The sequence below is a fragment of the Eucyclogobius newberryi genome, unplaced genomic scaffold, assembly GCF_026437365.1.
Source record: "Eucyclogobius newberryi isolate DKJ021-1_F unplaced genomic scaffold, fEucNew1.0.hap1 SCAF_20, whole genome shotgun sequence".
In the NCBI taxonomy this organism is placed as follows: domain Eukaryota; kingdom Metazoa; phylum Chordata; class Actinopteri; order Gobiiformes; family Gobiidae; genus Eucyclogobius; species Eucyclogobius newberryi.
In genome coordinates, this window is record NW_027315835.1 from 12,338,519 (window position 1) to 12,350,783 (window position 12,265).

The 12,265-nt window shown below is 42.7% G+C and overlaps 1 protein-coding gene across 2 annotated transcripts in view; it reads right to left on the reverse strand.

Moving 5' to 3' along the window:
• Positions 1–12,265, reverse strand: part of LOC140369558 (thyroid hormone receptor alpha) — a 123,786-nt gene that overhangs the window by 15,207 nt on the left and 96,314 nt on the right. The gene's annotated exons all lie outside the window — the stretch shown is intronic.

The window sequence follows — 12,265 nt, forward strand, 5'->3', positions numbered from 1 at the left end:
TATGAAAGAAGTGAGCGCTCGGAAGTGGGACCTAGTTTGGAGGATTAGGATGAACGCAAACGTGAAAGAGAGACGAGAGGAGGCGAGGAGCCGAGCGGCGGGCGGGGCGAGCGAGGGAGGAACTGAAGAAGTACAGAGTGGCACTGACAAGCAGCTGTGCGGGGACGTCAGCATGCAGCGCACCGTGTTCAGGCGTCAATCAAATGTACAGTCAGAGCAAGGAAAAGGTCAAAAAATACAAGATGCTGTGTAGTGTCACGGCAAATAATATCATGATTTACTTCCACGTTTTGCAATATTTTCCGGACTATAAGTCGCATATAAGTTTTCATAGTTTGGCCGGGGTGCGACTTATACTTTAGAGCAACTGATATGTGATATTATTAACGCGTTATAGTCACACTGAGAACCACAAGAGGGCGCTCTAGGCTCTAAGCGACACAGAAGAAGAATCTGCACTTCCTCTACCTCTGGAGTTTGTGGAGTTGTTTAGAAGTGACACAGAGGAAGAAGAATTCAATGGATTTAGTGATTTGGGGTAAAACTGATGCTTTGGTAAACTTGTTAGCATGTTCTTTATGCTATAGTTATCTGAATAACTGTTCATATGTTACGTTAACATACCAGACACTTACCACAGTTCGTTGTCTGTGCCTCATGTAGCTGAAGGTGTTAGCGTTAGCATATGTACACCTATTCACCATGTTCTCTAATCTGTTATTATTAGGCCCGAGCCCCAGCAGGGCGGAGGGCCTATTGCTCCCGCAACGCTGCCGAAGGCAGCGTTGCAACTGTCTGACCAAACATGCGGGCGCAGCCCGCATGTTTGGTACCCCGTCGCCCCTGGCAAGTACAGTGAACTAGCCCATGCCGAAGGCATGGATCATGCATACTTACTCCTGCTATGACAGAAATAGTCAACAATGAGTGAATGGGCGTAGCCCATTCACTCATTGTTGACAACAGCAGCGCGAAGCGCTGCATTCCTCCAAAAACCCTCTTGGCATCGTCCCGTACGCGAAAATCCATGCCGCAGGCATGGGTCATGCTTGTATCTGCTCAAATCAATGGAAGTCTATGGGGAGTGGGCGGGGCATCCCGACGGAATAGGGAGTGACGAGCGCGTAAGCGCTCGTAATGATGATTCCACCCCATGACGGCATCGGGAAGGCTTAGAGCTTTCAAACGATGTATAATTTGTTGTTATAGTGGAAACGGCTATATTGTTTTTGCTAAAAATATTATTAGGCCCGAGCGCCACAAGCTGGCGAGAGGCCTATTAATCTCGTAAGGCCGTGCGAAGCACGGCTGCGAAAGTGCGCACGTAGTGCGCACAAAATCGAGCGCGAAGCGCTCGCCCACTTCCAAACACTCACTAACGCACTCCTCCACTCATGCACGCCCCGTGCATACTAATTAGTTGTAGGAAAATGGAACATTACCGTTGTAAACGGGCGAAGCCCGTGCAAAAGTTCGCACTAAACGAGCACTTTACATTGGGAGCTCACGAATACGTTCCCCATCTCTTGCATGTTCCGTGCATATAAGCATGTAATGCAAAAATTGAACATTATTACTGTATAGAGGGCCGAAAACACAAAGTGGGCGGAGCCCACTCAAAATTATCGAAAGTACCCGTCAGTGACCAGGGACCCACACCATGAGGTAGGAAAGCGCGAGCGCTTTCCGAAAATGTATAGTTTATGATATTTGAAAAATGGGAAACATTGTTTTCGCATCGGAATATTATTCTTTCTTTCTTTCTTCTTCTTCTCGGGACCAACCCCCCTATTTTTCACCCAGTGAACATTGACGAAAAGTCACAAAAATTTGCACGCCTCTAAAAATCGTGCCTCTCTACATTCTGGCTATTTCCCTTTTCTAAAATTAAAAAAATTGGCGCGTCAGCGCCCCCAAATGTACCAAAAATGCATTGAGAGATGGGAAATGACCCAAAAAAAATCTGATCGTAGAATCATGAAATTTGGCGCAGAGGTAGATGGTGACAAGAGAAGTAAAAAATATTATTACGGCAACGCCGTCCGCCCAACCAAATGTCGGCCATATTGCTTCAAAAATGGCTAAACATGACTTCGGAGTTTTTCCAAACGTCGTACTTTTACGAACTCCTCCCAGGGCGTTGGCCCTAAAAAGCTGAAATTTGGTGAAAATGCTACTGAGGAGTGGGACATCAAAAGTTATCCAAATTACATTGATACCTCTCACGGTCTCTGTGCGGCGAAGCCGCAAACTGTAGCTAGAATTTCAGAAATCTCCCATATTTAAAATTTCTGCCGTTTGCGCAGATAAAGTCCGAATTGCGTCAAATTAGAATCAGTTGTTAAACTCTTTGCCCTAAACCTACTTGAAGTGAAATAAATTCATTTGGCGCCACAGCGCCCCCTACAGATTTTATATGGAGGTTAAATGTTTAGTTATGTTTAGCGTAATAAAAGGATAATTGGGGCGCGTTAGCGCCCCCTCCTCTTGCGGCGTGGCGGCGGTGTGGCGGCGGCGTGGCGAGGGCCGATCATTGCCGCTTGCGGCTATATTTCTTCTTCTTCTTCTTCTTCTTCTCGGGACCAACCCCCCTATTTTTCACCCAGTGAACATTGACGAAAAGTCACAAAAATTTGCACACCTCTAAAAATCGTGCCTCTCTACATTCTGGCTATTTCCCTTTTCTAAAATAAAAAAAATTGGCGCGTCAGCGCCCCCAAATGTACCAAAAATGCATTGAGAGATGGGAAATGACCCAAAAAAAATCTGATCGTAGAATCATGAAATTTGGCGCAGAGGTAGATGGTGACAAGAGAAGTAAAAAATATTATTACGGCAACGCCGTCCGCCCAACCAAATGTCGGCCATATTGCTTCAAAAATGGCTAAACATGATTTTGGAGTTTTTCCAAACGTCGTACTTTTACGAACTCCTCCCAGGGCGTTGGCCCTAAAAAGCTGAAATTTGGTGAAAATGCTACTGAGGAGTGGGACATTAAAAGTTATCCAAATTACATTGATACCTCTCACGGTCTCTGTGCGGCGAAGCCGCAAACTGTAGCTAGAATTTCAGAAATCTCCCATATTTAAAATTTCTGCCGTTTGCGCAGATAAAGTCCGAATTGCGTCAAATTAGAATCAGTTGTTAAACTCTTTGCCCTAAACCCACTTGAAGTGAAATAAATTCATTTGGCGCCACAGCGCACCCTACAGATTTTATATGGAGGTTAAATGTTTAGTTTTGCGAAATTATATGAAATTTGACACACAACTCAATTTTAGCATCCCCATCAAAAAAGTCAATGAGACCCATGTCATAATTGTTATGGCGTTGCCGTAACGATGACCGAAATCTTCCATGTTATTCCAATGGGGAAATCGCCAGAACATGTTTACACTTTATACTTTCACAAACTTCTCTTAGGGCGTTAGCCCTATTAACCTGAAATTTGGTGAGACTCATCTTCAGGACCATCAAAAGTGATCCACATTTTTATTCAAAGAGTCACGGTGTCTGTGCGGCAAAGCCGCACATTGTGCCAAGAATTCAAAATAAAATTACTTTTTGATGGTAAAACAAAGGGGAGAAGATGTGACAGCGTCACAGATTCAGCAGTAGGCGCAATAAAAGGACAATTGGGGCGCGTTAGCGCCCCCTCCTCTTGCGGCGTGGCGGCGGCGTGGCGAGGGCCGATCATTGCCGCTTGCGGCTATATTTATTATTATTTTTCTTGTTCTTCATCGCTTTGAACTCTAATTTGACCCCCTGAACATGCTCAAAAACTCACCAAACTTTGCCCAAAATTCAGAATTGGCGAAAAATTTTGTTTTTTCTGGGCCATTTTTTTTTTCCTAAAAAAATGGCGCGACAGCGCCACCGACAAAAGTCAAAATACATTGCGCCTATGGGAGACGCCCCGAGGTCAACTTTGTCGTAAAGCTACGATATTCGGAACACGCATTCCTCTTGTGAGGACAAAAAACAAATATTATTGTGGCCACGCCCCCAGACTTACCCTATGGCCGCCATCTTCCTTTGAAAATGAAAACACGCTGTGTTAGCCATTTTGTTCACGTCAAACTTTGACGAACTCCTCCTAGGGCGTTTTGCCCACCAACTTCAAAATCGGCGGAGGTCCTCTGAACAAGTGGGGCATCTAAAGTTATCCAATTTTTTCAGATACCTCTTACGGTCTGTGTGCGGCGCAGCCGCAAAGTTGGACAACTTATTTTGGGATATTGCAGATCTAAAAATTGTTCCCATTTGATCAAAACAAGTCCGATTAGGACCAAATTTGAATCAGTTGTTCAACTTTCTAGTTTGGACCAGTTTATGATGACAAAATTGAAATGGGCGCGATAGCGCCCCCTACAGAGTGACCTTTAAATTAACATTGAAGGTCAAAAATTAGTTTTACCAAAATTTTCTAAAATTTACCCAAAATTCTATTTTGGCGTCCCGATCAAAAAAGCCAATCAGACAAATGCCTTAATTTTTACGGCGTAGTCGTAGCGATGACATAAACCTCCCATGTTATCCCTATGGGAAAACCGCTAAATCTCTCGAATATCCACATTTTTCTGTTTCACACTTTAACGAACTCCTCCTAGTGCGTTTTGCCCACCGACCTCAAAATCGGTGTACGTCCTCTAGACAAGTGGTGCATCTAAAGTTATCCAAATTTTAAGGATAGCTTTTACGGTCTCTGTGCAACGGAGCCGCAAACGTTTCCCAGAATTCTGACTATTTGGCCTTCAGAGTGGCCTATAAACAATAGAGTTTTTCCAAATGACATGATATTTTGAACAAAATTCTAATTTGCCATCCTGATCATAAAAGTATGAGAGCCAAAGTCATATTTTGTACGGCGTAACCGTAGCGATGACAGAAACATCCCATGTTATCCTTATGGGAAAATCGTACAATCGCTCAAATCACCACATTTTTATGCTTCACACTTTAACGAACTCCTCCTAGGGCGATTGTCCGATCAAGTTCATATTTGGAGAATATCATCTACACAAGCGGGGCATCAAAACTTATCCATATTTTGATTCTAAGTGCTACGGTCTCTGTGTGGCGGACCCGCAAATATATGTCAGAAATGGGAAAACAGCGAAATCTCTGAAATGTTCACATTTACGCTTCACACTTTAACAAACTCCTCTAAGGGCAATAGCTCGATCAAGCTCATATTTGGGGAAAATCATCTACACAAGCGGAGCATCAAAACTTATCCATATTTTTATTCCAAGTGTCACAGTCTCTGTGTGGCGGACCCGCACATTTGACTGACACTTGTGTTGATTTGCACTGGATTTGCCATGTCAATTGTGTCGCCGTCTGTCAAGTTCTTTTTTAATTCAACACAATAAGGGCGCTATCTTTATCAAGTCGAAAGCGCAGAGTCGGAAGGCCGGCGGCCCGCGAGGGCCGTTGGATGCCGCTTGCGGCTTTAATTATTATTATTATTTTTCTTGTTCTTCATCGCTTTGAACTCTAATTTGACCCCCTGAACATGCTCAAAAACTCACCAAACTTTGCCCAAAATTCAGAATCGGCGAAAAATTTTGTTTTTTCTGGGCCATTTTTTTTTTCCTAAAAAAATGGCGCGACAGCGCCACCGACAAAAGTCAAAATACATTGCGCCTATGGGAGACGCCCCGAGGTCAACTTTGTCGTAAAGCTACGAAATTCGGAACACGCATTCCTCTTGTGAGGACAAAAAACAAATATTATTGTGGCCACGCCCCCAGACTTACCCTATGGCCGCCATCTTCCTTTGAAAATGAAAACACGCTGTGTTAGCCATTTTGTTCACGTCAAACTTTGACGAACTCCTCCTAGGGCGTTTTGCCCAACAACTTCAAAATCGGTGTACGTCCTCTGGACAAGTGGGGCATCTAAAGTTATCCAATTTTTTGAGATACCTTTTACGGTCTGTGTGCGGCGCAGCCGCAAAGTTGGACAACTTATTTTGGGATATTGCAGATCTAAAAATTGTTCCCATTTGATCAAAACAAGTCCGATTAGGACCAAATTTGAATCAGTTGTTCAACTTTCTAGTTTGGACCAGTTTATGATGACAAAATTGAAATGGGCGCGATAGCGCCCCCTACAGAGTGACCTTTAAATTAACATTGAAGGTCAAAAATTAGTTTTACTAAAATTTTCTAAACTTTACCCAAAATTCTATTTTGGCGTCCCGATCAAAAAAGCCAATCAGACAAATGCCTTAATTTTTACGGCGTAGTCGTAGCGATGACTTTAACCTCCCATGTTATCCCTATGGGAAAACCGCTAAATCTCTCGAATATCCACATTTTTCTGTTTCACACTTTAACGAACTCCTCCTAGTGTGTTTTGCCCACCGATCTCAAAATCGGTGTACGTCCTCTAGACAAGTGGGGCATCTAAAGTTATCCAAATTTTAAGGATAGATTTTACGGTCTCTGTGCGACGGAGCCGCAAACGTTTCCCAGAATTCTGACTATTTGGCCTTCAGAGTGGCCTATAAACAATAGAGTTTTTCCAAATGACATGATATTTTGAACAAAATTCTAATTTGCAATCCTGATCATAAAAGTATGAGAGCCAAAGTCATATTTTGTACGGCGTAACCGTAGCGATGACAGAAACATCCCATGTTATCCTTATGGGAAAATCGTAGAATCGCTCAAATCACCACATTTTTACGCTTCACACTTTAACGAACTCCTCCTAGGGCGATTGTCCGATCAAGTTCATATTTGGAGAAAATCATCTACACAAGCGGGGCATCAAAACTTATCCATATTTTGATTCTAAGTGCTACGGTCTCTGTGTGGCGGACCCGCAAATATATGTCAGAAATGGGAAAACAGCGAAATCTCTAAAATCACCACATTTTTACGCTTCACACTTTAACGAACTCCTCCTAGGCCGATTGCCCGATCAATCTCATATTTGGGGAAAATCATCTACACAAGCGGGGCATCAAAAGTCAGTCATATTTTGATTTCAAGTGGTACGGTCTCTGTGCCGTGGAGCTGCAAATATACTGTCACAAATGGGAAAACGCCAAATCTTTGAAATATTCAAATTCATGCTTCACACTTTAACAAACTCCTCCGTGGGCAATAGCTCGATCAAGCTTTACTTTGGGAAATATCATCTACACAAGCGCGGCATCAAAAGTTATCCATATTTATATTCTAAGTGCTACGGTCTCTGTGCGGCGGCGCAGCAAATTTGACTGACACTGTAGGCGTAATAAAAGGACAATTGGGGCGCGTTAGCGCCCCCTCCTCTTGCGGCGTGGCGGCGGCGGCGTGGCGAGGGCCGATCATTGCCGCTTGCGGCTATATTTTCAAATTGCATTTCAAGATGGATTGGATTTTATTTAATAACTTTCCCCCAAAATGTGACTTATACTCCAGTGCATCTTATATATGTTTTTTTCTTCTCTATTATGCATTTTTTGGCTAGTGCGACAGAAAATACGGTGTTTAAAAACAAATAAAATTTGATAAAATATTAATTTCCCGAATTTAATCAACAAAGAATTTTTAGTCTTTTCCATCTAACACAGAAAACAGTACAATTTGTTTCTTTTAAGTCTGAACTCTGCTCCAAACCACATGCTTTTACTGACAGCACTAACACGACGAACTGCAACGAAAGGAATATGTATGGTAATTTGTAGGTGTCTCAAAATATCACTATTTTTGTGTTTCTACAGAAGAAAAAGCCATGATTATCCGGGGGAAAAAAGGAAGAAGCTTATGAAGAAAAAATATAAGAGCTTGGGTTTCTACAAACCTTAAGCAGCTTGAATAAAATAGTTGCCTTTATGTTTATGATCACATGAGAAGCAAAATGCGTTTATAGCAAACTAGACTAAGAGGGAGAAATCTAAAGAATGTGTTCACACTTGTCCTGGTTTGAGCCCAGTTTAGACTTGATTTAGACTTGGTTTGATCCAGTGCTAGTCCTGGTTTAGTCCTGGTTTAGTCCTGGTCTAGTCCTGGTTTAGTCCTGGTTTAGTCCTGGTTTAGACCTGGTCTAGTCCTGGTTTAGTCCTGGTTTAGTCCTGGTTTAGTCCTGGTTTAGTCCTGGTCTAGTCCTGGTCTAGTCCCGGTCTAGTCCCGGTCTAGTCCTGGTCTAGTCCTGGTTTAGTCCTGGTTTAGTCCTGGTTTAGTCCTGGTTTGAGGTGGTATACGTGAACGTACCCAGAGTCTCTTTCCTCAATTGATGGGAAAGATTATCATACAAATCTTAATCAGTTATTCTCAGACATTTCACAACAAAGACAATCATAGTAATAACAACAGTAAACCTTAATTAGGGTAAGAATAAACAGCCAAATAAAACAGAACTAAAGTCATGTCAAAGCCAGGACTAAACCAGGTCTATGTATTTAACTCTGATGTTAACCTAGGCTTAAGTGGTCTACGGCTAAGCTAACAACCTCCAAACCAGAGCAGGATTAAGGCAATGACAAATTATAGAACCGATATTACCTTCATAAGAACTGCATGTAGAATTATTACGGAAAATGATTTCAGAACCAATGAAAAGTACATAAAAGACCAAAGTCTGGATGACTCATTTTTGCTTTCGAACCTATGGAAACTGCTCATCACCTGTAAAAATAACTGCCCTTGGATCTCCTGACCTTTCTGTGTTTCAAAGGTCATTGGAAATAACAGGTTTCTCTCTGAAGCTTGATGCACAGTTTTGGTAAAGGTCACAGTTCTGAAATATTTATTGTATACTTTCTTTTCAGCAGTGGCGGACTCTACCGGAGTACATTCGTAAAAGTACTGTAGGTATCTGTACTATTTAACTAGACTTTACACTGGAAATGTACTTTTACTTCACAACATTTGAGAGCAAGGATCTGTACTTTTTACTGCATTAAATTTTTAATCTGGACTGAATAGTAAGAAGTACTTTACTTTAAGGTTTGAGACCTGCTAAAATGAATTTGAGTTAAAGGTTTGACCAAAAATATATATAAATATAAATAAAAGATAGATTATTATTCAGATCCTTCCTTTGATCAAAAATCTGCATAATTCTTTATCAAGATCACAACATTTGATGCTGTAACCTTCTCAATCTGTGTTAAATACTTAATTTTTACCGTAAAATTTGGACGGTAAGCCGCTTTGACACGCTTTGAACCCTGCGGCCTATACAACGATGCGACTAATTTATAAATGTTTACGGTCTGCCGGCCTCTAGGGACGCTCTAGCAGGAAGCGCAAGAGTTTGAGCCACTGAAGAAGACGAAGTGGACGTGCAGGAACAGAGCCAGATGTGGGGGAAGTCAGACACAGAGAGTAATCAAGGACAGAGGGGGCAGTAAGGACTAATCAGACGTGTTCTCAGCATGTTCAGCTCCAAAATGCTGCATGTTTCATTACAATCAGAAAAAGCTTCAGTTGTAGTCATCTGGACTCAGTTTGAAAAAATAGACGTTTCGACTCTCATCCAAGAGTCATTGTCAATAACAGAATTTAGGTCGAGAACTCCGATATTAATACTGTTCTGTGGTAAGACCCGCCCATTGGGAGGAGCCTTCCTGAAGTAGAAAGAGTTGTTTGTTTCAACAGAAACTCCCCCTTGTATCTACCGAGCTAGCCTATTCAGAATCTTAATGGGCTATTAGAATCCTCTTTGTCTTTGTGAGACCCTGGCTCAACCACCCTGAGTACCTGATTAGCATCTGAATGTCCTTTACCTTTCCAGGGGTTCAGAATCCCATTATAAATAACAGGAAGATGAAACCTAAGCCCTCCATTTCTGTTTAAAGAAGGTCTTTCTTTTTTAACAAAAATAGCTTCCTTGACTCCTCTTTCAAACCATCTTTTCTCCCTGCTTAAAACCTTCACCTCACCGTCTTCAAACGAGTGATTAGAGGCTTCAAGATGGAGATGCACGGCGCTCTGAGGTCCTGAACTAGTATTTCTTCTGTGCTGATAAAGCCTCTTGTGTAGAGGCTGTTTTGTCTCACCTATGTACCGTTCTTTACAACTTTCTTCACTGCATTGGATCAAATAAACTACATTGCTCTGTTTTTGAGTCGGCAACTTGTCCTTTGGGTGAACCAGTTTTTGTCTTAAAGTGTTTCCTGGTTTAAAATAAACAGGGACTTCGTGTTGTCTAAAAAATCTCTGCAGTTTTTCCGACAGGCCAGACACATAAGGGATAGAAACACCCTTCCTTCTCTGTTCAGTTTCCCTTTTGTCCTGCTTCTTGGTTCTCTTCACTCTGTTGAGAGCCCAAGCGGGGTAACCACAGGCTGAGAGGGCATTTCGGACATGTTTTTCCTCTTTCTTCTTGCCCTCTGAGCTGGTGGGCACACCTTGAGCTCTGTGTTGTAAGGTTCTGATCACACCCAGCTTGTGCTGTAGTGGGTGGTTGGAACCAAAGAGCAGATACTGGTCTGTGTGTGTAGGTTTCCTATATACTTCTATTTGGAGTTTCCCGTCCTCTCCTCTGATCGTGGAACAATCAAGAAAGGCCAAGCGATTCTCCTTAGCGTCTTCTCTTGTAAACCTAATATGTGGGTCCACAGCATTGATGTGATCAGAGAAGGTTTCCAGCTCTTGTTTCTTAATTGTTACAAAAGTATCATCGACATAGCGGAGCCACAGTTTTGGGGCTATGCCTGAGAATGAGGACAGTGCCTTCTTCTCAAAGTGCTCCATGTACAGGTTGGCCACTATGGGAGAGACGGGCGAGCCCATGGCACAGCCATGAATCTGTCTGTAAAATTGTCCCCGGAATTGAAAGTAAGTGGTGTTCAGACAGATGTCCAACAGTTTACATATGTGTTCAGGTGTCAGTTTGGTCCTTTCCTGTAGGGTGGTGTCTTCCTGCAGTCTGATCCTCACTGCTGCTACTGCATCAGTGGTCGGGATGCAGGTGAACAGGGACACCACATCATATGAAACCATGAGGTCATCTGGGTCCAGTTGGAGATGTTTCACTTTATCCACAAAGTTGTGCGTGTTTTCCACATGATGTTCCGAATTCCCCACAAGCGGAGCCAATATAGTTGTTAAATGCTTGGCCACATTGTAGGTGATGGAATCTGTGCTGCACACTATGGGTCTGAGTGGAACCTCCTTTTTGTGTATTTTTGGAAGGCCATAAATGCAAGGCATGGCTTCACCAGGATACAGTCTGTAATACAGAGGCCGGTCTATCGCTTCCTCTTTTTCCAGCCTTTGTAAACAGTCTATCACTTTCTTCTTGTAGCCACTGGTCGGATCTCTTTTCAAGCGCTCGTATGTGGTCGTGTCCTCGAGGAGGGTGTGGACTTTGGCTTCGTAATCAGCTGCGTTGAGAATCACAGTGCAACGTCCCTTGTCTGCTGGGAGGATGTTGATGCTATGATCTTTTTCCAGTGCTGAAAGTGCTTTCCTCTCTTCAGCTGTGATATTTGAAGGCGGTGGTTTGGCACTCTTCAGGGTCGCTGTGACACGTAACCTCAGGTCTGTAGCCTCCGATTCAGTCATTTTGTTGTTCCTAATTGCAGTTTCAGTGGCTGTGATGTAGTCCTCTGTAGGGATGTGTTTAGAGGTGACAGAAAAGTTGAGCCCTTTAGAGAGCACCTCCTTTTCTGCCTGTGTCAGAACACGATCTGATAGGTTCTTAATCCAATTGAGGAAAGAGGAGTCAAGGAAGCTATTTTTGTTAAAAAAGAAAGACCTTCTTTAAACAGAAATGGAGGGCTTAGGTTTCATCTTCCTGTTATTTATAATGGGATTCTGAACCCCTGGAAAGGTAGAGGACATTCAGATGCTAATCAGGTACTCAGGGTGGTTGAGCCAGGGTCTCACAAAGACAAAGAGGATTCTAATAGCCCATTAAGATTCTGAATAGGCTAGCTCGGTAGATACAAGGGGGAGTTTCTGTTGAAACAAACAACTCTTTCTACTTCAGGAAGGCTCCTCCCAATGGGCGGGTCTTACCACAGAACAGTATTAATATCGGAGTTCTCGACCTAAATTCTGTTATTGACAATGACTCTTGGATGAGAGTCGAAACGTCTATTTTTTCAAACTGAGTCCAGATGACTACAACTGAAGCTTTTTCTACTATGGAACACGCCTGGACGAATGAGGGATTACACCGACACATTACAATCAGACTCATATTCATGCAGAAATTAACCCAATGCAAAGATGCACATGGAGAGCGGACATGAGATACCGCGGCCAGCATTTTATAACCATGTACCATCGTTTTGTGTAAATATCTCATGTTACAA